The sequence below is a fragment of the Notamacropus eugenii genome, chromosome 2 (genome assembly GCF_028372415.1).
Source record: "Notamacropus eugenii isolate mMacEug1 chromosome 2, mMacEug1.pri_v2, whole genome shotgun sequence".
Taxonomy (NCBI): Eukaryota; Metazoa; Chordata; class Mammalia; order Diprotodontia; family Macropodidae; genus Notamacropus; species Notamacropus eugenii.
The window spans coordinates 72434736-72458673 of NC_092873.1; the positions used below are offsets into that span (position 1 = coordinate 72434736).

The 23938-nt window shown below is 38.2% G+C and overlaps 1 protein-coding gene and 1 long non-coding RNA gene across 2 annotated transcripts in view; one reads left to right on the forward strand and one right to left on the reverse strand.

Moving 5' to 3' along the window:
• The window catches only part of LOC140525481 (zinc finger protein 24-like), a 47415-nt gene extending 42404 nt beyond the window's left edge, over positions 1 to 5011 (reverse strand). The window contains exon 1 of the mRNA XM_072640918.1: positions 4987 to 5011. The gene's annotated coding sequence lies outside the window, so the exon portion shown is untranslated. The remainder of the gene's footprint in view (positions 1 to 4986) is intronic.
• Positions 5012 to 5374: 363 nt separating this feature from the next.
• Positions 5375 to 23938, forward strand: part of LOC140525486 (uncharacterized) — a 37779-nt gene continuing 19215 nt past the window's right edge. The window contains exon 1 of the long non-coding RNA XR_011974046.1: positions 5375 to 5456. This is a non-coding gene — a long non-coding RNA (uncharacterized lncRNA). The remainder of the gene's footprint in view (positions 5457 to 23938) is intronic.

Below are 23938 nucleotides of genomic sequence, written 5' to 3' on the forward strand. Positions count from 1 at the left end.
TGGGTGGTATTTTTTGGGTCTGAGGAAACTGTTGCTTACCTTCAGCCAGGAAGTTGCCCAAAGCACATAAGCCTACCAGGCCTCAAGTAGTAAAGAAGAGGCGGAGCCAAGATGGTGGAGTAAAGGCAGGGATTTGCCTGGGCTCTCCCCCAAACCCTTTAAATATCTTTAAAAATGACTCTCAACAAATTCTAGAGTAGCAGAACCCACAAAAAAAAGGTAGTGAAACAAATTTGCAGCCTAAGATAACTTGGAAGGTCAGAAGGAAAGATCTGTTGCACCAAGGTGAGAGCATTGTCCAGCACAGGCCATATCAGCACAACCCTGGCCCCAGAAAATAAGCAGCAGACCTTGTGAGTGACTAAATCAGCAGGGGCAGCAGTCATTTCTGGAGCTCTCAGCCCACGGACGATAAGGGGGTCAAACAATTGGTCAGAAGATTACAAGGATCTTTTTGCTAGCATCAAAGCAGGGCTTTGTTGCTTTGCCCATACTTGGATCCAAGTCACAATCCCGCTTGGCAGTCCAAGGGCAAGAAGGAACACTGGTATAGCAGAGCTTGTTGCCACAGTGGAGGGGGGACCCTCCTTACAGTTCCAGGGCAGAAAAAAGTGCTTATAGTCTCTCACAGACCACAGCACAGGCCAGGAGAGGAGTAAACAGTTCTCCTTAGATCATACCACCTTGGAAGAACTGAAAACTAGAAGTATCTCTGAAAACAGCTGCACAAAATCCCTGAAGCTTGGGACAATATACCTTCCACCCTGGAAGGACAGCCCTACATTAACAAAGAGTTAAAAGTCAACTAACAGGCTGGGAAAATGAGCAAACAATGGAAAAAAAACACAACTCTTGACTATTGAAAGTTGCTATGTTGACAAGGAAAATCAAAATACACTCAGAAAAAGACAACAAGGTCAAAACTCCTACATCCAAAGCCTCCAAGAAAAATATGATTTGGTCTCAGGCCAAGAAATCTCAAAAAACTTGATTTTGAAAATCAAGTAAGAAAAGCAGAGGAAAAATTGGGAAGAGAAATGATAGTGATGCAAGAAAACTATGAAAAAAGTCAACAGCTTTGTAAAGGAGACACAAAAAATACTAAAGAAAATAACACCTTCAAAAACAGACCAGGCAAAATGGTAAAAGTGGTCCAAAAAGCCAACAGAGAATAATACCTTAAAAAGCAGAATTGGTTAAATAGAAAAGGAGATCCAAAAGCTCACTGAAAAAAATAATTCCTTCAAAATTAGAATGGAGCAAATAGAAGCTAATGACTTTATGAATAATCAAGAAACAATCAAACAAAACCAAAAGAATGACAAAATAGAAGACAATGAGAAATACATCACTGGAAAAACAACTGACCTAGAAAATAGATCCAGGAGAGATAATTTTAAAATTATTGGACTTCCTGAAAGTCATGATTAAAAAAAAGAGCCTAGACATCATCTTCTAAGAAATTATAAAGGAAAATTTGAAAATATTCTAGAACCAGATGGTAAAATAAAAATTGAAATAATTCACTCTCTTGAAAGAGATCCAAAAACGAAAACTGCCAGGAATATTGCAGCCAAATTCCAGAGTTCCCTGGGGGTCAGGGAGAAAATATTACAAGCAGCCAGAAACAATTCAAGTATGGTAGAATCACAGTCAGGAAAACACAAGATTTAGCAGTTTCTACATTAAGGGATCAGAGGGTTTGAAATATGATGTTCCAGAGGTCAAGGGAGCTAGGATTAAAACTAAGAATCACCCACCCAGCAAAACTGAGTATAATACTTCAGAGGAAAATATGGTCATTCAATGAGATGGAGGAATTTCAAGCATTCTTAATGGGAAGACCAGAGCTGAATAGAAAATATGACTTACAAATATAAGACTCAAGAGAAAGATAAAATAGGATGGAGAGAAATACAGTTAGCAATAACTGCAAAAAAATTTTGAAGGAAGTTTCTCTGATCAAGGCCTTATTTTTCAAATACAGAGAACTGAGTGAAATTTATAAAAATAAGCCATTCCCCAATTGATAAATGATCAAGTATGATCAGTTTTCAGATGAAGTAATGAAAAGTTATCTATAGCCATATGAAAAAATACTCTCACTGTTGACGGGAGAAATACATATTAAAACAATTCTGAGGTACTACCTCATACCCATTAGATTGGCTAATAGGACAGGAAAGGTAAATGACAGATGTTGGAGGGGACTTCATATATAAGAGGAGATAATTGGCATTCTTTATATCCTCAGTTTTCTCATCTATAAAAATAGCTATATTGATATTTAATGTTCCCTTCCTTGCAGAATTTTTGCAAGATTAAATAACATAGCATATATGAAAATTTCAAAGATATATACATGCATTTATAGCATTATCATTATAAAATAATTTCATGGTGAAATGGGTGGTTTTGTTTAAATTCAAATGACAATCAATGACCAACCTTTAAATTAGTACAGTACTCAAATGTTACTTTTTATATGCCCTATAAATTGCCTTTTGTATGTTAGACTTGCTTTATTTAAATCATAAAAATCTGAGAAATCCCAGGGAAGGTATTAGAGTATATTTTGATCTATTCAGGACCACCTATTCACCTGGTGCCTCTGCTTCTTGCTTTACCTTTAATGCTGTGTGATTAGGCTTCCAAACTCAATTGAAATTGCTCTCTACAAAGTTACTAATAAACAATCTTCTAATTGCCAAACCAAATGGCCTTTTCTCAATGTGCATTCTCTTTGGCTTCAGCAATATTTGACAACACTGACTAATCTCTCCTGGACACTCTTAACTCTCTGGTTTTTCACGGCATGAAAACCTTTCTGACCTCTCTTCAGTTTCTTTTGCTCATTTATCATCCCTGTCATGCCCACTGACTGTGGGCATACTCCAAAGTCTAGGGTCTCTTCTCCTTTCTCTCTTGGGCACAAAACAGTTAGTATGTATGTATAGGCGTACACACACACGCACACTCACACAGTGCCTATGCTGGGAATACAACAAAAATAAAAAAATAAAAGACAATCCCTACCCTCAAGGAGCTCACAATCTAATGGGAGAGACAACACATAAAAAGAAGCTGAAGGGTGAGGATGGCAGAGAATGATGAGATTGTGCAACTTCATGAAGTTGTACAAGTTCATCACACTCCTATCCATTTCCAGACCCCAGCGCCTTTAAATTAGCTGTCTCCCATGTCTGTAATATATTCTCTTCTCACCTCTGCTTCTTGACATCCCTGATTCATCTCAACCTTTTACATGATGCCCATATGCATGTGTACTCTCTCACAAAACTATTTTGTATTAATTTTGTACATATTCTATATATTCTTTATATGATAGTGTCTCTATTGGAATGGAAGAGGGGGAAATTATCTGAAGAGGAGTGAGTTTCTGAATTGATTTTATCTTGCAGAATGATGAATTTCCAGAGAGATGATGCAGTCCAGGAAAAGTACCTGGGTGGGAAATGATTTAGGCAATCTCACTAGTGCCCATAGGTTTAAAGACTATTTCTATGCAGATGATATCCAACCTTAAAACCTCTCGTGGGCTCATTACACATCTGCCTATTGGAAATTCCACCTGGATGTTCCATAAGCATCTGAAACTCAATTTGTTCAATACAGAACCTACCTTCTCCAATTCCCCCACCCCTCAAGAAAGTTCCCTCCCTTTCTCCAATTTTCCTATTAATGTCAAGGGCATGATTATCCTTCTAGACAACCAAGTTTTCCACCTTGGCTTTACTCTTGAGTCCTCCCTCTCTTTCATCCCATATATGCAACTAGTTGTTAGACACTGTGGTTTCTATCTCAACAACATATCATATCCTCCACTCATCTCTCATTTTGTTTCTCCAATAGCCTACCATGTATTTAGTCTCCGTCACTAAAGTCTTTCCCTATTTCAATTCACCCTCCTTGCAGTTGCCAAAATAACTTTATTAAAATGCAGATCTGATAATGCCACCTAACACTTCCCTCAGTTTACTCCTGTGGGTATCTATTGCCTCCATGATCAAATATAAAATCCTTTGTTTGACATTTAAGGTTCTTCACAATCTAGTCCTTTCCTACCTTCCCAGGCTTCTTAGACTTTACATACTGCATGATACAGCTTATTGGTTATCATACTTCTCCACATCTCCAGACCCCCACTGCCTTTAAATTGGCTGTCTCCCATGCCTGCAATACATTCTCTGACTCTTGGAATCCCTGATCTCCTTCAAGATTCATCTCAACCTTTTACACGAAGCCCCACTGCTAGTGCTCTCCATCACAAAATTATCTTCCATTACTTTTGTACACAATCTGTCTATATTTTATATGACACTCTTCTGTTATAATGTAAGATTCTTGAGAGCAGGAACTGTTTCACTTTTTGCGTTTGAATCCATGCAGCTCATCAAAGTGCGTGTTAACAGGAGATTAAGAAACCTGTGATTCATAATTATCATGAGTTTCTAAAACTTCCTCAAGCTCCTGCAATAAGGAATGGGAACAAATCTCCAGGAGCCTGGAACGAATCCCTGTCAGCAAAAAGTCTAGAAACCACATTCCCCATCCCTAATTCTGAGATCTAACCCTTTGAGACCCCAAGGCTTCCAGAGAGGGTGGGTTCTTGTTCTAAAAGGTTTTTTTATGTTTTTCTCCCCCAGCTAATGCTTCCCCTTTTCCTTGCTTTGTTTTTCTCCTTTCTTAGATGTTAATGAGTGTCTGGATACATGATTTTTTAGTCCCCTTCAGCCCTAAAATCTGGATTCTAGGATTCTTCCCAATCTTGTAAGCCCATAACTCTGTAAACAGGTACATGATCATAGAGCCAAGAGACTAACGGTGAAAGAAGGGAGGGGCTGGGATGCCAAAATAACGTTTCTGATAGTAACAGGACACTACGGGATTTCTAATTTTCGATGATGCACTAATCCCTTCCGTGGCACAGGTAATACGTGGGGAGTTTCAATGGCCCGTACTCACCTCTGATTCCAAAAAGACCCTCTGAAGCGGCAGCCCTAGTATGCACTCGCCCTCCCTGGACTACAAGTCCCAGAAGTCCCCGCGCAGGCCCCCAATTACCCCCACCCGCAACAAAAACACCCAGAATCCTCAGCGGCAAGCCCAGGTTCTCAAAGAAGTTGATCCTTCCTAAGGAAAAAAGAAGGGGGGAGGTGTGTCTGGATTGCTGCGGAGACACGCAGATTGAGTCCTTTCTCGCCCCCTTCTTCACCTTTTCCTTGGGAACCTCGGACTTTATGCTCAGAGGATTCTCTCCCGCGGCCTACAGAGAGTAAGAACGATGCTTCCCTGGCCCAGCCCCACCGGAGACCCTCCCCACCCGCTCCTCATTCTCACCTCCGGCCTAGGAAGCAGCTCAGCCTGGCTACGCAGAAAGACTTCCAGAAAACCTTCTCCCAGAAGTCGCAGGGACTACTGACTTCCGTTTCCAGGTCAGCGGGAACCAGGATGGGTTCCGATGATTGCCATGGGGATGGGGGCGGGGAATTCAATTTCAACCTTTTAGGTCTCCCTGTGTGTGAGAAACTGCGACAAAAATGAAAAAAAAAGGACGTGACCACCGCACTTAAACTGGAGGTTAAGCTCCAGTGAGAGCTACTCGGTGTGCACAAACAAGTGTAATGCCAGAGGGTGTGTAAAAGGCAGAACCAAAGACGTTGGAGCAAAAGCTGGGAAGGGAGAGGGCGTTTAACTGGAGGCAGGCTCTGGGGAAGCTCCCAGAAAAGGCACAGGGAATGGCCTGTCAAAAATGCCCTTCAAGTTCAGGACAAGTTTGGGGGAACAGCTTGCCTGGAGAAAGGAGTGGGTACAGGGGAGTGGTGGGGACGCTGAAAATGGGCCATGAGTGTCAGGCTATAGGAAGTCACTGAACACTTGGGCAGATTGGACCAGGGAGAGGGTGAAGGTGAGAAGATCATCCAGGAGGAAACTACCACAATAAATCCAGAGGAGGGGTGTGAACTACAGGAGGGGTTGTGCAAGTTGATTGAAAAAAAGGAATGGATGGGGGAGATATTATGGAAGTAATATTGAGAGAAACTGACAAAAGAATATGTAAGGGTGAGGGAGTAAAATGTCCAAGATGTCTACTGAGATAGGTCTGCATGACTGGGGTGGAGGGCGGGAGGTGAAGAATATATAGGTGGGAATATATAGAGATATATAGAACATATAGGTGGGAATATATAGAGATACATAGAATATATAGGTGGGAATACATAGAGGTATGTAGAGGGAACTGGCAAAAGATATATAGAGGGTGAGGGGGTAATATGTCAAAGATGTCTGTAGACAAACCTGGATGATTGGGCGGATGGAAAATCCATTAACAGAATGTGGGAGTTTAGAGGAGAATATTTGGGGGGGGGCAGATAATGTTCTGTTCCTCTTGCTCTCTTAACTTAGCTGCTCAGCTCTATAATACATCATTCCACTGAAACTGCCCTCTCTAAATATAATGGCCTTTCCTCAATCTTCATTCATTTTTGAGAATGGAGGACCTTTAGAGGTTATGCTCTGCAGCCTTTAATGTTGTCAGTCTCCCTCTTCTCACTAAGTTTTTGTGACGCTGCTCTTTTCCTAGTTCTTTTGTTTAACTGCTTCTTTTCAGTCTCTGCTGGAGCTTCATTCACATCATACTCACTAACTTTCAGTGTCCCCCAAGGCTCTCTCCTGGGCCCTCTTCTTTTTTCCCTCTATACTGTTTCATTTGGTGGTCTCATCACCTCCCATAGATTAACTTTTAACCTCTATGCAGATGAGTCTCTGATCCTTTTATCTAGTCCTAACCTTCTTCTTGATCTCTAGTCTCCTTCCAACTGCTTGTTTGTCTTTAACCAGATGTCCCATAGATACCTCAAACACAACATATTCAAAACTGAACACATTATTGTTGCCTTCAAACCCTCCCCTGTTCCTGACTTTCCTATTACTGTCAAGGTCATCACAATTCTCCCAGTCACCTAAGCTGGAAATGTACTTGTCACACTGGATATCTCACTCTCTCCCTCACTCCCTCTGTCTAATCTGTTATCAGATCTATATTTGTAATATCTTTCATTATGTTCCCTTCTCTTCCCTGACACTGCTACCACTCTGGTGCAGGCTTCCTCACTTCATGCTTGAATTATTGCAATAGATTTCTGGTTGGTCTCCCTGCCTCAAGTCTCTCCCCACTCCAGTTCATCCTCCATCCAGTTGTCAAATTGTTCAGTTTACCTCCAGGATCAAATATAAAATTTTATTTGGTCCTTCATTAATCTGTCCATCTCTCTTCCCCCTCTTTTTAGTCTTCTTACACTTGAAGCTCCTCTACTTTGCTGATCCAGTGACACTGGAGTGTCACTTTGCTGTGAAACAGGATACCCTGTCTTCTAACTGTTCATTTTCATTGATCTTCTACATACATGTTCTCTCCCTCCTTATCTCTGGCTCCTAAATTCCCTAAACTTTCTTTAAGTACTAGTTAAAATTTTACCTTCCTCAAGGAGCCTTTCCCAATCCCCTTTAATGCCTTTCTTCTGTGATTATCTATAATTCATACTACATGTATCTTATTTGTACATAATTGTTTGCAAATTGTTTCTCCTATCAAGCTTCCTGAGAGAAAGGACTGGTTTTGTTTTGTGTCTGTCTATCATTGGTGCTTGCTTAGTGGAGTGCCTAGCACATAGGACATGTTTACAGACTTGGCTTGCCAGTTTGGGTCATGTTGAATTTAAAGAACCAGTGGAATATCTGGGAAGACATTCTAGTTGGCAGTTGGAGAGGAGCTCATGGGAGGGAGGGGAGGTTTGTATGCACATTTGATAGTCATATTGTAGAAGTGCTAACAAAATTCATGTGGACTTTAGGGAGTGTTTCAGTAAAGTTTTGGGGTCAAAAGTCATGTAGTATAGGGTTGATAAGCACAAATAGTTAGCCTTTCGAGCACAGAGGACCTGGGATAGCTGCATCTTTCCACATGACAACCTGGGAAGCCTGCTTCTAGAAGAATCATTATAATGATTAAGGATAATGTCTTAAAGAGAGAGATTATGGAACATGTGTAGACAATCTACGATTGGTTTCAGTTTGCTAACTATGTGTTGAAGAGGCTCTTTGATTATCTGCAGAGGCATTCAGAGAGGTCTTTCAGCTTCAGCTACTGTTTCTGCCTCAGTTGCTTCTAGGGAATTTCTGCGAGTCCTTCCTTCAAGGCATCTGGTGAAGAGTTTCTAACCTTGAGTTTGCGTCCTATCTGCATTTTTTGGGACTTTACTTGTAGATGTTTTTATGTCATTTTCTTCTTCTGAGTTTTGTGTCTTGAGCTTCCCTGGCACTATAGTAGCATTTAATAGTCTGGTTCTTTTTCTGTTGTTTGTTTATTTTTTCAGCCAATTTTTTTGATTTTGAACTTTATGTTAGATGGTGGTATCACCATCTCAAACTTCAGGCTTTTTCCACCTTGGTGTTTTCACAGCTAGTTCTGGAGGCCTGTAAGTTTTCAGTGCTTCCAAGGTGATGTGATCCAGGGAGAGGAATGGTCACTGCTCTCCTGGTTTTGCTCTTGTCCTTACCTAGGTAGGGAACCCACTCACTTACAACCACAAGCATTCCTCTCCCCCTTGGAACTGCAACAGGGCACCTGATCCCTTGTGACTGCAAGCACAGCTGACTGCCCTGGAACACAGAGATGGAACTGGGTAATGGGCAATGGAGTTGACACACAGCACCTACCCAGTCTTGTATTCAGTGCCAACACAAAGGGTCTCTTAAAATCTCTTTCTGATAAGTTGTACAATCCCTTTACTATCTCTAAATTGCTGCTGCTGCTAATTGTGCTGCCTCCAATATGAAGCGAATATGGAATCACAACACATTATCCCTGAGTGGTTTAAAAGAGAAATGAGAATTATGAGCACAGAATTCATGGCTTACAAAGCAAAGATAATGGAGCAGAAGAGAAAAACTTAAATCTGTGACGTCAGGAGACAAATGAGAATAATAAACTGGGAATGCAAATACACAAAAGTGAAGAACAATCAACAAAAAGAAACAAAAAACAACATTAAAAGAAAAATATTTACCATCCAAATGAAACATACTGATATCAAAGACAGGAGGCATATAAACAACAATTATAGAAGAACCAATAGAAGATCATATAGCACTAGAAGAAACAGTGTCCCAGAAACTGAACACAATAATGGAAGAAATAATAGAAGGGAACTGCCAAGAACTTCTGAACACAGAAAATGAAATACCAGTTGGAAGAATTAATTCATAGACTGGCTTTAGAAATATAAAAAATCCAAGGCTGTAAACTCCAAGACACAGAATGATTAAGTTTAACAATTTAATTCAGGAAAAAAGTAAGTTCCAAAAGTAATCAGGAGAAAGACATTCAAATACAAAGAAGAGGAAATTCAAATAACATTACTTTTTTGTACCCACCAGAAAAATGCAGGAGGAAATAGAATAAAGTGTTCTGAAAAGCTGTAGAGCTTAGGATGCAGCCCAGGGTCAATGACTTTGTAAATCAGAGCTTAATCATAAATGAAAAAAAGATGGGCATTGAATAATAAACGTGTTTAAAACATTTGTTGTTCACTCATTTTTTAGTTGTATCCAAATCTTTGTTATTGTGATCATGATTTTGATGTCTCACAACAACAAACAAATTGCATGATTATTTCAACAGATGCAGAAAAAACTGTTAATAAAGTACAATATCCATTTCTGTTAAAAAGTGCAGGAATACTAGGAAGCACAGGAATAAATGGAGCTTTCCTTAAAATGATTAGTATCTATCTAAAACCAACAGAAAGCATAATCTATAATAGGGATTAGCTAGAGAGGGGTAAAGCAAGGATATCTATGATCATAATTATTATTCAATATTGTACTATAAATGCCGTTGTTCATTTGTTCAGTCATGTCCAATTATTTATTACCTCACAGACTCATATCCTCTACTATCTTCCAAAGTCTGTCCAAACTCATGTTCATTGCTTCAGTGACACTATCCATCTCATCATTTGCTATCCCCTTTTCCTTTTACCTTGAGCCTTTCCCAACACTAGGGTCTTTTCAGTGAGTCTTGTCTTCTCATGTGACCAAAGGATTTAAGTGTCAGCTTCAGTATTTGTCCTTTAAATGACTGAATTAATTGATGATTAATTAATTAACTTTAGAACTAGAGTAAACGCCAGCTCTAGCAATAAGAGTAGAAATACTAAGTCTAGCAATAAGAAAAAAAAAATAAAAGGAAAAAAGCATATGCCATGAGGAAATAGAACCATCACTTTTTGCAGAAGATATAATGGGTTACTTAGAGTACTCTACAAAGTCAACTAAAAAACTAGTCAAAACAATTAACAACTTCCGCAAAGTTGTAAAATGTAAAATAAATTCACACAGATCACCAGCATTTCTGTGTATTATCAATAAAACCCAGAAGGAAGAAATAGAAAATTTCCATCTGAAACAACTACAGATGGTATAAAATACTTGGGAGTTTACGTGCCAAGATAGACACAGGAACTGTATGAACACAATTATAAAATACTCATCACATAAATGCAGATCTGAAGAATTGGAGAAATAGAAATTGGTCACAAATTGCCTAAGTCAATATCATAAAAATGACAATGCTACTTAATTTATCTATTTAATACCATAATCAAATTATGAAATACTTTATGGAACTATAAAAAATGATAAAATTCATCTGGAAGAACAAAAGATGAAGAGAATTTAAAAAAATGGAAAGGAAGGGGATCTAGTAGCACCAGATCTCAAACTATCCTACAAAGCTGTATCATCAAAAAAAATTTGTTACCAGGTAAGAAATAGTTTAATGAGTTGAACAGAATAGGTACATAATACACAGAAGCAAATGAACACAGTAACCTAGAGTTAGATAAACCCAAAGATCTCAGCTACTGGGACAAGAACTCATTATCTGATGAAAATTTTTAGACAAACTGGAAAGTAGTGTGGAAAAACTAGGCAAAGCCCAATCTCTTATACTGTATGCCATGATGAGCTTCAAATGGGTGTATGATTTAGAAAGACACTAAAGGTGAGATAAACAAATTAGTGGAGCAGGTCCTCTCAGATCAATAAATCTATAAATCTGTAAGGAAAGAGTTCATAACCAAATAAGAGACAGATGTTTACTGGAGGTTAAATGGTCATTTTTATTACACAAAATTAAAATGTTTTTGTACAGACAAAACCAAAGCAGCTAAAATTAGAAGAAAATCAGAAAACTGGGTGGGGATGTGTATGATTTTACAGCAAATTTTTCTGATAAAGGTTGGATTATTGTGTTTGTCCTTCATTGCTGAAGAAGACCATGCCATCAGAGAAGTGATGACATGACTTGCACTTGACTTTGTTTTGACTGAGGAAGGGCTGTTCAAGGTCACCAGTCTCACTTCTCCTCCATAACCATCTGAATTCAGTGATCAGATATACATCAGAATGACTGGAGATCACCCAGGATGCACTGGGAGACCTTGGCCCCTTTAGGCCAAGGTCTATGCAGGTACTCCTTTAGGGTGATAAATGTATCATTTCTAAGATGTATAGGAAACTAAGTCAAATTGATAAATGGTCACAGGAGATGAATAGACAGTTTTCAGAGGAAGAAATCAAAGCTATCAATAGCTATATTGATATAAATATAATTACTAATAACTAGGGAAATCCAAATTCAAACAACCTTGTACCCTTCAGATTGGGTAAAATTACAAAAAAAAAGGAAAATGACAAAATGTTGGAGGGGATATGAGAAAACAAAAACTTTAACGTTATTGGTGGAACTGAGAACTTCATTCTTGAAAGCAATCTGAAACTATGTCCAAAATACTATTAAACTTTGACCCAGCAATGCCACTACTAAGGGTATACCCTACAGAGAACAAAGAAAGAAGAAAAATATTATTCATAGAAAAATATTTATTTTTATGATTTTTAACGTTTATTTATTTTTAGTTTTCAACATTCATTTCCACAAAATTTTGAGTTCCAAATTTTCTCCCCATCTCTCCCCTCCACCCACTCCATAATGCCTTGCATTCTGATTACCCCTTCTCTCAATATGCCCTCCCTTCTATCACACCACCCCCTTCCCTTATCCCCTTCTTCTCCCTTTGCTTGCAGGGCAAGATAGATTTCTATACCCCATTACTTGAATTTCTTATTTCCCAGTTGTATACAAAAACAGTTCTCAACATTCATTCCTAATACTTTGAATTCCCACTTCTCTCCCATCTTCCCTCCCCACCCATCCCCACTGAGAAGGCAAGCAATTCAATATAGGCTATATATGTGTAGTTTTGCAAATGACTTCCGTAATAGTCATGTTGTGTAAGACTAACTATATTTCCCTCCATCTTATCCTGCCCCCCATTTCTTCTATTCTCTCTTTTGACCTTGTCCCTCCCCAAGAGTGTTGACTTGTAATTGCTCCCTCCTTCCATTACCCTCCCTTCCATCATCCTCCCCACCCTGCTTATCCCCTTCTCCCCCACTTTCTTGTACTGTATTCCTGTATTAGTTTTCATACCAAAATGAGTGTGCATTTAATTCCTTCCTTGAGTCAAATGTGATGAGAGTAAGCATCATGTTTTCCCTCTCAGCTCCCCTCTTTTTCCCTCCATTGAAAAGTCTTTTCTTACCTCTTTTATGATAAGAGATAATTTGCCCCATTCCATTTCTCCCTTTTTCTTCCCAATATATTCCTCTTTCACCCCTTAATTTTATTTTTTTAGATATGATCCCTTCCTCTTCAACTCACCCTGTGCTGTGTGTGTGTGTGTGTGTGTGTGTGTGTGTAATCCCACCAACTACCCAGATATTGAAAAAAGTTTCAAGAGTTACAAATATTGTCTTTCTATGTAGGAATGTAAACAGTTCAACTTTAGTAAGCCCTTTATGATTTCTCTTTCCTGTTTACCTTTTCATGCTTCTCTTGGTTCTTGTGTTTGAAAGTCAAATTTTCTTTTCAGCTCTGGTCTTTTCATCAAGAATGCTTCATTGAAAGACCATTTTTTTCCCCTGAAGTATTATACTCAGTTTTGCTGGGCAGGTGATTCTTGGTTTTAGTCCTAGTTCCTTTGACTTCTGGAATATCATATTCCACGCCCTTCGATCCCTTAATGTAAAAGCTGCTAGATCTTGTGTTATCCTGATTGTATTTACACAATACTCAAATTGTTTCTTTGTAGCTGCTTGCAATATTTTTAACTTGACCTGGTCACTCTGAAATTTGGCCACAATGTTCCTAGGAGTTTCTCATTTTGGATCTCTTTCAGGAGGTGATCTATAGATTCTTTCAATATTTATTTTTCCCTCTGGTTCTAGAATATCAGGGCAGTTTTCCTTGATAATTTCATGAAAGATGATGTCTAGGCTCTTTTTTTTTTGATCATGGCTTTCAGGTAGTCCCATAATTTTTAAATTGTCTCTCCTGGATCTGTTTTCCAGATCAGTTGTTTTTCCAATGAGATATTTCACTTTATCTTCCATTTTTTTCATTCTTTTGGTTTTGTTTTGTGATTTCTTGGTTCTTATAAAGTTATTATCCTTTATCTGTTCCATTCTATTTTTTAAAGAACTGTTTTCTTCAGTGAGTTTTTTAACCTCTTTTTCCATTTGGCTAATTCTGCTTTTTAAAACATTCTTCTCCTCATTGGCTTTTTGAACCTCTTTTGCCAATTGAGTTAGCCTATTTTTAAAGGTGTTATTTTCTTCAGCATTTTTTTTTTGGGTCTCCTTTAGCAAGTTGCTGACTTGCTTTCCATGATTTTCTTGCATCTCTCTAATTTCTCTTCCCAATTTTTCCTCCACCTCTCTTACTTGATTTTCAAAATCCTTTTTGAGTTCTTCCATGGCCTGAGACCATTGAATATTTATTTTGGATGTTTGGGATACAGAAACCTTGACTTTTATGTCTTTCCCTGATGGTAAGCATTGTTCTTCTTCATCCAAAAGGATGGGAGAAGATATCTGTTCACCAAGAAAGTAACCTTCTATAGTCTTATTTTTTTTCCCCTTTTTTGGGCATTTTCCCAACCAGTTACTTGACTTTTGGGTCCTTTGTCAAGAGTAGGGTATATTCTGGGGGTCTGTAAGATCTCAGTTGCTCCAAGGTGGCACAATCAAGCATGTACACTGGTCTGGGAGCAACAAGAAACTTTTCTGCCCAGAATCTGTGAGTAGTAGAGTTTCCTCTCTACAACCACCTGGCCTCCAGTTCCCCCAAGCCTGCATTGGGGGCTGAGATTCAGAAAAGCTGGTCAATTCCCCTAGGGGCTTTAGGTGGGGGCAGGGCTGCCATTCAGTATGAGATTAAGAACAGCTGCTCAATTCCTCCAGGAGCATTAGGTGGGGGCAGAGCCTCCACACAGGGCAGAGGTAAGGATCAGCTGCTCAGATCCCCCAGGGGTTTTATGATCCAACAATGAATGTGGGCTGCTGTGGGAGCTGCTGCTGCCTGATGTGGCCTCCACTGCCATCACCTGAGGCTGGAGCTATGGGACTACCCTACTCCCTTGTTGGCCAGCTGAAAAAACCCTCCCACTGACCTTTGGCACCTGTGGGTTGTGGAATCTGAAAACTGCTTCTACTGCTGCTGGGGATTCTTCCGCGATGCCTGGTCTGGTCCTCCTCCCTGCACCACGTCATGTTGCCAAGGCTGGGCTGGGTTCTGCTCCACGTCTCATGCGATAGACCTTTCCTGTCAGCCTTTCAGGTCACCCTGGGCTGGAAATCTCCTCTACTCTGTTGTTCTGTGGCTTCTACTGCTCTAGAATTTGTTGAGAGTCTTTCTTTACAAGTATTTTATGGGCTGTGGGGGAAGAGCTAGTGTATGCGTGTCTTTCTACTCCACCATCTTGGCTCTGCCCCCTAAATAGAAAATGTTCTATTTCCTCTTTTTGTACAGGCTGAAAACTAATGCCTTGAGCATTTTTAAGTGATTCAAAAAAATTTAAACAAGAATAATATTTCATGACGCATGACAATTATATGAAATTCAAGTTTCATACTTTCAGTACCTCCTCCCTTTTTCACAGTTTTCTCTCACAAGAATTTAGATTCTTGATAAAAAGGGCAACTAGAAATCACACAAAGGGCCTCTGCATAAGCATTATGGGCAAAAGCCATGACTAGCAAATGTGCAGTATAAGGTCCTCAGTTCCTACACTGACATCAGTCCAAGAATAAATGATAAGCAGTTTACAGAATAAGTAATAGATACATAACAGTGATATGCTGAACATAAGCAAATTTATAAGAGGTGAATAATGTCACAGGTGGATTTATAGTAACCAAGGAGAAGGATTCCAAGCTATGCAATTTATTACCAAGATAAGCATAATAAACCAGTTGAAACACCCCTCAGTAGGCACAAAGACCCAGAATATAGATTGTATACAGGATTTTAAACATTAAAGGAAAACAAATAAACAGGATAAAAACAGGAGGTAGGATTGGGCAATCTAATTTCTTATTGGAGGAAAGAGTAGGGACTTTCTGAGTTGGTAGAAGGTGAGTGAGCAGGTGGAATTCCCTGAAATCAGGTGGTTTAAAGGAAAATGAAACTGAAGTCTCAAAATGGAGTCAGTTTGAGTCTTACAATAAAGAAAACTAATATAGCAGTAATGTCAATTACTTTTGCACCATCCATAATCTTCAGGGTTCTGACAAGTTCTTCCTATGCATCTCTCAAAGAGCTGCCTGTGGATCAGAACAGAGTTGTGCAGTCATTTCCTCAACCATCTCCAGGTTCTTGGTCACTTGCAGAGATTTTCCAAATAATGCTGCTAAAACCAGCTAGTGAGAGATCGACAAATCTTTGCATAATTTAGTAAACTGGATGAAATCTAATCAGATTGGTCTTTCAGTGATTAGTTCATTTGGTAAAAACCCATTCAGACCATGTAGTTCTAATTCTATTCTTGAAAAGGATTCATGAAGTCCGACTAAGAAAAGAGCACTTCTGTCTCTTAATATTGCCAGAGAGAGACTTTGATCAAAAAAATTTATTGATATAGGCAGTAGGAGGGGAAGGGGGAAAGCAAAGGGAGAGGAGGCTAAAATGGAAGGGAGAAGTAGTAAGGGGAGTAAATGGGAAGGGGGCTGAAAGAAGGAAGGGAAGACTGAGGGAGGTAGTCGTCAAAAATTAAAACCCTATTATGGAGGGGAAGGGAGAAGGGACAACTAAAAGCACAAATGAGCGGGGGGGGGGGGGGTGGTGGAAAGAGGATGGAGGGAAAGACACAGATAGTAATCATAACTATGAATGTGAATGGGATGAACTCTCCCATAAAACAGAGATGGGTAGCAGAATGGATTAAAAACCATAATCCAACAATATGTTGTTGACATAAAACACATTTGAAATAGAGGGATACACACAGGTTAAAGGTAAAAGGCTGGAACAGAATATATTGTGCTTCATCTAATGTAAAAAAAGCAGGAGTAGCAATCCTAATCTCTGACAAAGCAAAAGCAGAAATAGATTTAGTCAAAAGAGATAAGGAAGGAAACTAAATCCTGCTAAAAGGCACCATAGAAAATGAAGCAGTATCATTACTAAACATGCTCCAAGTGGTATAGCATCCAAATTCATAGAGGAGAAGTTAAAGGAGTTACAGGAAGAAATAGACAGCAAATCTATACTAGTGGGGGACCTCAACCTCCCCTTCTCCCCTCAAAATAAACAAGAAAGAAGTTAAGGAGGTAAATAAAACTCTGAATAAGGTAGGTATGATAGATCTCTGGAGAAAACTGAATGGGAATAGAAAGGAATTTATCTTTTTCTCAGTGGTACATGGCACATATACAAAAACTGACCATGTACTAGGGCATAAAAACCTCACAATTCAGTGCAGAAAGGCAGAGATAGTGAATGCATCCTTCTCAGATCATAATGCAATTAAAATTATATGTAATAAAAGACCATGTAAAGACAGACCAAAAACTAATTGGAAACTAAAAAATCTAATGCTAAAAAATGAGTGGGCTAAACAACGAATCATAAGAACAATCAACAACTTCATTCAGGAGAATGATGATAATGAGACAACCTACCAAATCTTATGGGATACTGCAAAAGCAGTTCTTAGGGGAAGTTTTATATCCTTGAATGCCTACATGAATAAAATAGAGAAAGAGGAGCTCAATGAATTGAGCATGCAGCTGAAAAAGCTAGAAAAAGAACAAATTGAAAACCCTCAAGGAAATACCAAATTAGAAATACTGAAAACCAAAAGAAAGATTAATAAAATTGAAATTAAGAAAACTATTGAACTAATAAATAAAATTAAGAGTTGGTTTTATGAAAAAGTCAATAAAATAGGTAAATCTTTGGTCAATTTGATTAAAAAAAAGAAAGAAGAAAACCAAATTACCAATATCAAAAATGAAAAGAGTAACTCACCTCCAATGAGGAGGAAGTTAAAACAATAATTAGAAATTACTTTGCCCAATTGTATGCCCATAAATTTGACAATCTAAATAGGTGGATGATTATTTTAAAAACTATAAATTGCCCAGATTAACAGAAGAGGAAGTTGAATACTTAAATAAGCCCATCTCAGAAAAAGAAATTGAACAAGCCATCAATGAACTCCCTAGGAAAAAATCTCCAGGGCCAGATGGATTCTATCAATCATTTAAAGAACAGTTAATTACAATACTATAAAGACTATTTGGGAGAACTGGAGGAGTCCTACCAAATTCTTTTTATGATACAAATATGGTTCTGATACCTAAACCAGGAAGAGACAAAACAGAGAAAGAAAATTATAGACCAATTTCTCTAATGAATATAGATACAAAGAATACAGCAACTTATAAGAATAATACATTATGATCAGGTAGGATTCATACCAGGAATGCAGGGCTGGTTCAATATTAGGAAAACTATTAATATTATCAATCATATCAACAACAAAACTAACAAAAACCACATGATTATCTCAATAGATGCAAAAAAAACTTTTGACAAAATAAAACACCCATTCCTATTAAAAACATGGGAGAGCATAGGAATAAAGGGAACTTTCCATAAAATAAGAAGTAGTATCTACCTAAAGCCTTCAGCAAACATTATATCCAGAGGAGATAAGCTGGATGCATTTCCAATAAGATCAGGGGTGAAACAAGGATGTCCATTATCACCACTGTTATTCAGTATGGTACTAGAAATGTTAGCTGTAGCAATTAGACAAGGTAAAGAAATTGAAGGAATTGAATAGGCAAAGAGGAAACTAAGTTATCACTCTTTGTAGATGATTTGATGATATACTTAGGGAATCCCAGAGATTCAAGTAAAAAACTACTTGAAATAATAAACAACTTAGGCAAAGTTGCAGGTTACAAAATAAACCTGCACAAATCTTCTGCATTTCTATATATTAGTAACAAAGCCCAACAGCAAGAGATAGAAAGAGAAATCCTATTTAAAGCTAAGGTAGACACTATAAAATATTTGGGAGTTTACCTGACAAAATAAATTCAGGGACTATATGAACACAATTACAAGACACTTTTCTCACAAATAAAGTCACATCTAAGTAAGTGGAAAAACATCAGTTGCTCATGGGTAGGCTAAACCAGTATAATAAAAATGACAATTCTACCTAAATTAATTTACTTATTTAGTGCCATGCCAATTAAACTATCAGATAATTATTTTCTAGAGCTGGATAAAATAATATCAAAATTCATCTGGAAAAAGAAAAGGTCCAGAATATCAAGGGGACTAATGAAAAGAAATGCTAGGGAAGGTGGCCTAGTGCTACCAGATCTCAAATTGTATTATAAAGCAGCAATTATCAAAACCACTTGGTACTGGCTAAGAAACAGAAGAGTAGACAAGTGGAATAGACTTGGCACTCAAGACACAGTAGGCAATGAATACAGCGATCTACTGTTTGATAAACCCAAGGATCCCACCTTCTGTGATAAGAACTCTCTGTTCGACAAAAATTGCTGGGAAAACGGGGTAACAGTATGGTGGAAACCCGTTGATAGACCAATGCCTGACACTGTACCCAAGAATAAAGTCCAAATGGGTGCATGATCTAGGTATAAAGATTGATACTATGGACAAATTGCTGGAGCAATGAATAGTGTATTTATCAGATTTGTGGAGAAGGGAAGAATTTTTGACTAAAGAAGAGGTAGAAAGCATTATGAAGTGCAAGATGGATAATTTTGATTACATTAAACTGAAAAGTTTTTGCACAATCAAATCCAATGCAACCATTCCTCAACTGATAAATGGTCACAGGATATGAACAGGCAGTTTTCAGAGGAAGAAATTAAAGCTGTCTATAGTCACATGAAAAAAATGCTCTAAATCACTATTGATTAGAGAGATGCAAATAAAAACAACTCTGAGGTACCACATCACACCTATCAGATTGGCAAACATGACAGAACAGGAAAATGATAACTGTTGGAGAGGATGTGGGAGAGTTGGAACACTAATTCATTGTTGGTGGAGCTGTGAGCTCATCCAACCATTCTGGAGAGCAATTTGGAACTATGCCCAAAGGGCTACAAAAATGTGCATACCCTTTGACCCAGCAATATCGTTTCTACGACTGTATCCCCAAGAGATCATAAAAATGGGAAACGGTCCCACATGTACAAAAATATTTATAGCAGCACTCTTTGTGGTGGCCAAAAACTGGAAATCAAGGGGATGCCCATCATTTGGGGCATGGCTGAATAAATTATGGTATATGAATGTAATGGAATACTATTGTGCTATAAGAAATGATGAACAGGAAGACTTCAGAGAGGCCTGGAAAGACTTATATGACCTGATGCTGAGTGAAAGGAGAACCAGGAAAACTTTGTGCACAGCAATGACCACAATGTATGAGGAATTTTTCTGATAGACTTAGTACTTCATTGCAATGTAAGGACTTACAAAATTCCCAATGGTCTTTTAAGACAAAATGCCTTCCACATCCAGAGAAAGAACTATGGAATTCAGTCGCAGAATGTAGCAGATCATTTCTTTGTGTGTGTGTATTATGTTTTGGTTTGTTATATGATTTCTCTCATTCATTTTAGTTCTTCTACACAGCATGACTAAGGTGAAAATGTATTTAATAGGAATGTATGTGTAGAACTTATATAAAATTGTATGCCATTTTAGGGAGGGAGGGGGGAAGTAGAGGGAATGGAGGGGGAAAAAAATCTTAAGTTATATGGTAGTGATTCTAGAACACTGAAAATAAAATAATTTTTTTAAAAAAAGAAAATTTATTGATTTAAAAATTATACAATTATCACTGCAATTATACATATCAATGTGTATATATATATATGTATGTATGTATATATATATATATATATATATATATATATATATATATATACACACACCTATATATGCACACACAGGTGTATATATACACATATATATTATCCTCATATCTTAAAAGGGCTTAATCTCATGCATGAATATAAAACCATTAGCAAGGGGATGGCAAGCATAAGAATTCAATTACTTAGTTGTGCAGGATATGAAGTTGACCACAAATTCAGAGTAAGAGAGTAAGATCTTTCATATTTGCATCCTATTGTAACTCAGATGTTTTAGTATTAATCTATTTGTAGATTTAGTATTTGAAAGACTTAGTATTGCAATGACAAAACTTCCATTGTTCACCAACTCTGATTATATAAATTTGCTGTGAAAGGAAAATGGAGGGACATGGTTATGCCTGGGGTGGAGAACCTGCAGCCTTGATGGCATACGTGGCCCTCTAAGTCTTCCAAGTGTAGCCCTTTGACTGAATTCAAACTTCATAGAACAAATCCCCTTAAAAAGATTTGTTCTGTAAAACTTGGACTAAGTCAAAAGGCTGCACCCAAGGACCTAGACGGGCACATGTGGCTTTGAGGCCACATGTGGCTTTGAGGCCACAGGTTCCCCACCCCTGGTTATGACATTATCAAGACTGTGCCTTCAAGGGCACAGACCGACCTTACATAAAGTACAACAGGGGAAAAACTGCTTTAGCTCTGTTTGATTCCAGGAATGAGTTATATTTAACAGCCAGTTATACAGTCAAGTTTCACATTATTCACAGGGTATGAGAGCCAGATGTAGAATTGACCAGGTAGGACAATATTGTGTTCATAAAGGAAATAGCATAATTGAGTCAATAGGATCCTTCCTTTGTCTATACAAGATCATCCCCTCAACTTTCCCAGACATGGACATCTACCTGTAGCAGTTCTCAGATCATATTCCCTTTGGGCAGCATACTGTATTCCTCTTGAACAGCAGACTGTTGGCTTCAAAGTAATTCAGAGAATCATATCTGAACTCAAACTCAGAATAATATCAAACTAGAATCATATGTGAGTTTGCCTCAAATAATGAATTTACACTAATCACAGCTTAGAGCTGAGGTATTATAATTTTTCTCAAGTTGTAAGAATAGTTAACAATAAGCACATATAAGGACATCTTATTTACCCTTTATTTATAATATATGAATAATTACATTCTGAAGCTTCACACATGCAGTGAATACCCAATAGTTGATTCCAAACCCCAGAAAAATGTTGACAATTGTTGGGGTGTAAGCTCGGTTTTCACGTGAACGGTTTCAGGCAGGTAAAAGTGAGGGCTTCTAAACCTCAGAGCTCTCACGAGGCTCCCCAAGGAACAGCTGGGAATTGAGGAGTGAAACACAAGCTATCTTGTTTTTCCACCTCTTCTCAGTGGAAACTTGCTGGGGAGAGCATCCCACTCTTGAGATTGGTCTGTGGTCTAAGCACACCTGTTGATAATTAGCTAGGGGCTGAGAGCACACACAGTATTCATGTGCAAACTATGTGGCTGGGAGAGCTTAAGTAGGGACAGGAAAGCCTGAGGCGGCCCTTGCGGTGGGGTCCCCTCCCGGGGGCCCGTCTCCTCTTCCACCTCTGTCCTCTTGTTGTATGATCCTTGCTCCTTGGGAGGAAGGGGGTTCCTTTCTCCTGGGGAAGAACTCGCCTGCATATGGACATGTAACCAAGACCCTGAATAAAGCCTAACCCTTGTTTGACTCTGGAAAGTCTCTTCTCTCCATACATTTATCCGGCTGGCCACCAAAGACCTGGACTAAGGTAAGATGACTTGGGTAGCCCACGGTAATGAAGCCTGGGACAGATGACAGCAAGCCTCCAACTGTGTACTGCCTGTTAACCTCTGGGACAAAATAACTTTTTGAATCTAAGTTCTACTGTTACTACATTGGTTCAAAGATACAACTTCAATTCATGCTACCTATTAATAGGTACAATTTTAAATAATTAAATTAACAAAATTAATAAAAATAATTTTTAAAAAGTTATAGCCAAATAAAATTTCAGATAAAACTGATATCATACTATAAGCAAATTTGTAGGTCCCCCATTTTGGTTGTGAGTAGTCTTCATTTCTCAAACTTAAGAACTTTAGAAAGCCCTGACAGCTGGACTGATAAGACTTTATGACTCTGGACAACTACAAGCCTCAAACTCTATTTGATTTAAAAACAAGCAAACAAATAAATATACCCCACTAAATACTTAACAGTTTTTAAACATTGTGACCACATCTCCAAATGCTCAATTCATAATTTAACAGCATCCAGATTAAAAAAGGAAGTTATTTTTCCAAAGATACAAATGAAACTCTTTCTAGGTATCAATCAAAGTAACAACACTTCTTGTACAATGGTTTCCCAAAATTTACAACGTAAGAAATTAAAAGTCTAACAGTAAACAAAACAATATTGTGGATTTTTAAAACATAACACAAACCCTTTCTAGTCAAATAAGATCAATTCATATAAATTCACTTCCAAATCCTCTAATACAGCTTTACCATTTATGCATTTGGGATTCTATACTAATCACATGTAAAGCCCAACATGGAGTAATCCAGTTCGGAGCAATTGCATCCAAGTATAAATAATAATAATAGTTAGCATTTATGTAGTGCTTTCCATGTTCCAGGCCCTGTGTTAAGCATTTCACAATTATCACATCATTCGACCCTCATAACAAACTGGGAGATACATGCCATCATCACCCATCATTATCCCATTGTACACATGAGGCAAATAGGTGAAGTAACTTACTAAAGATTACACAGCTAATAAATTTCTGAGACCAGATTTTCACTCGTTTTCTAATCTTTATAGTTTCTGAGCATGTCACCTTACAACTGTCAGCCTGCAGAATTCATTCAAGGAAACACATATAGAGTTAGACTATATGTGCATGTTTATTTCTCTCAAAGCAGGCAGCCATGCATGCACAACATGCATGAGAGTTCATCTGGAAATAAGTTCACTTTTGGGCCAGGTACACAGATAATATACCCATAAAGCAAGGAAGTTTTCCCTCCTCCCCGACTCAGGATATCTGTGTCTTTTGTCAACCTAAATTATAGTTTCCATGAAACAAGAGAGTGCCCCCAGGGTGTCTGGTTTCTGTCAGCCATAAACAAGGGAATGTCATAAATATGAAAGTGTCATAACAGGATAGTATCTATAAAAGAGAAAAATGTTATTAATCAAGAAAGTGTCCTGTTCAAGGTGCCTTGTCCTTATCAGTCTTAAACAGAAGAATGTTCTCAGTCAGCTTAATTTGGGGGTTCACTCAGGGAGCATTTCAAAGGGGCTCAAGAGGTTCCACATCTCCCCTCCTTTTGATCAAAGGTGTGCTGAACACTTTACCTGCAGACTAAAGATGGCATGGGAAAAACTTCACTCTTCCTCAGCCCTTTACAACACAACCAAAAGCAAGTAAAGAAGGAGACTAAAAGGAAGTCTGAGGTAGGGGGCATAGTAAAAGAAAACCATACAGTCAGGCAACCAAAATCAAAACTAGAGTAGCCTAGAGATATGGGCAAATG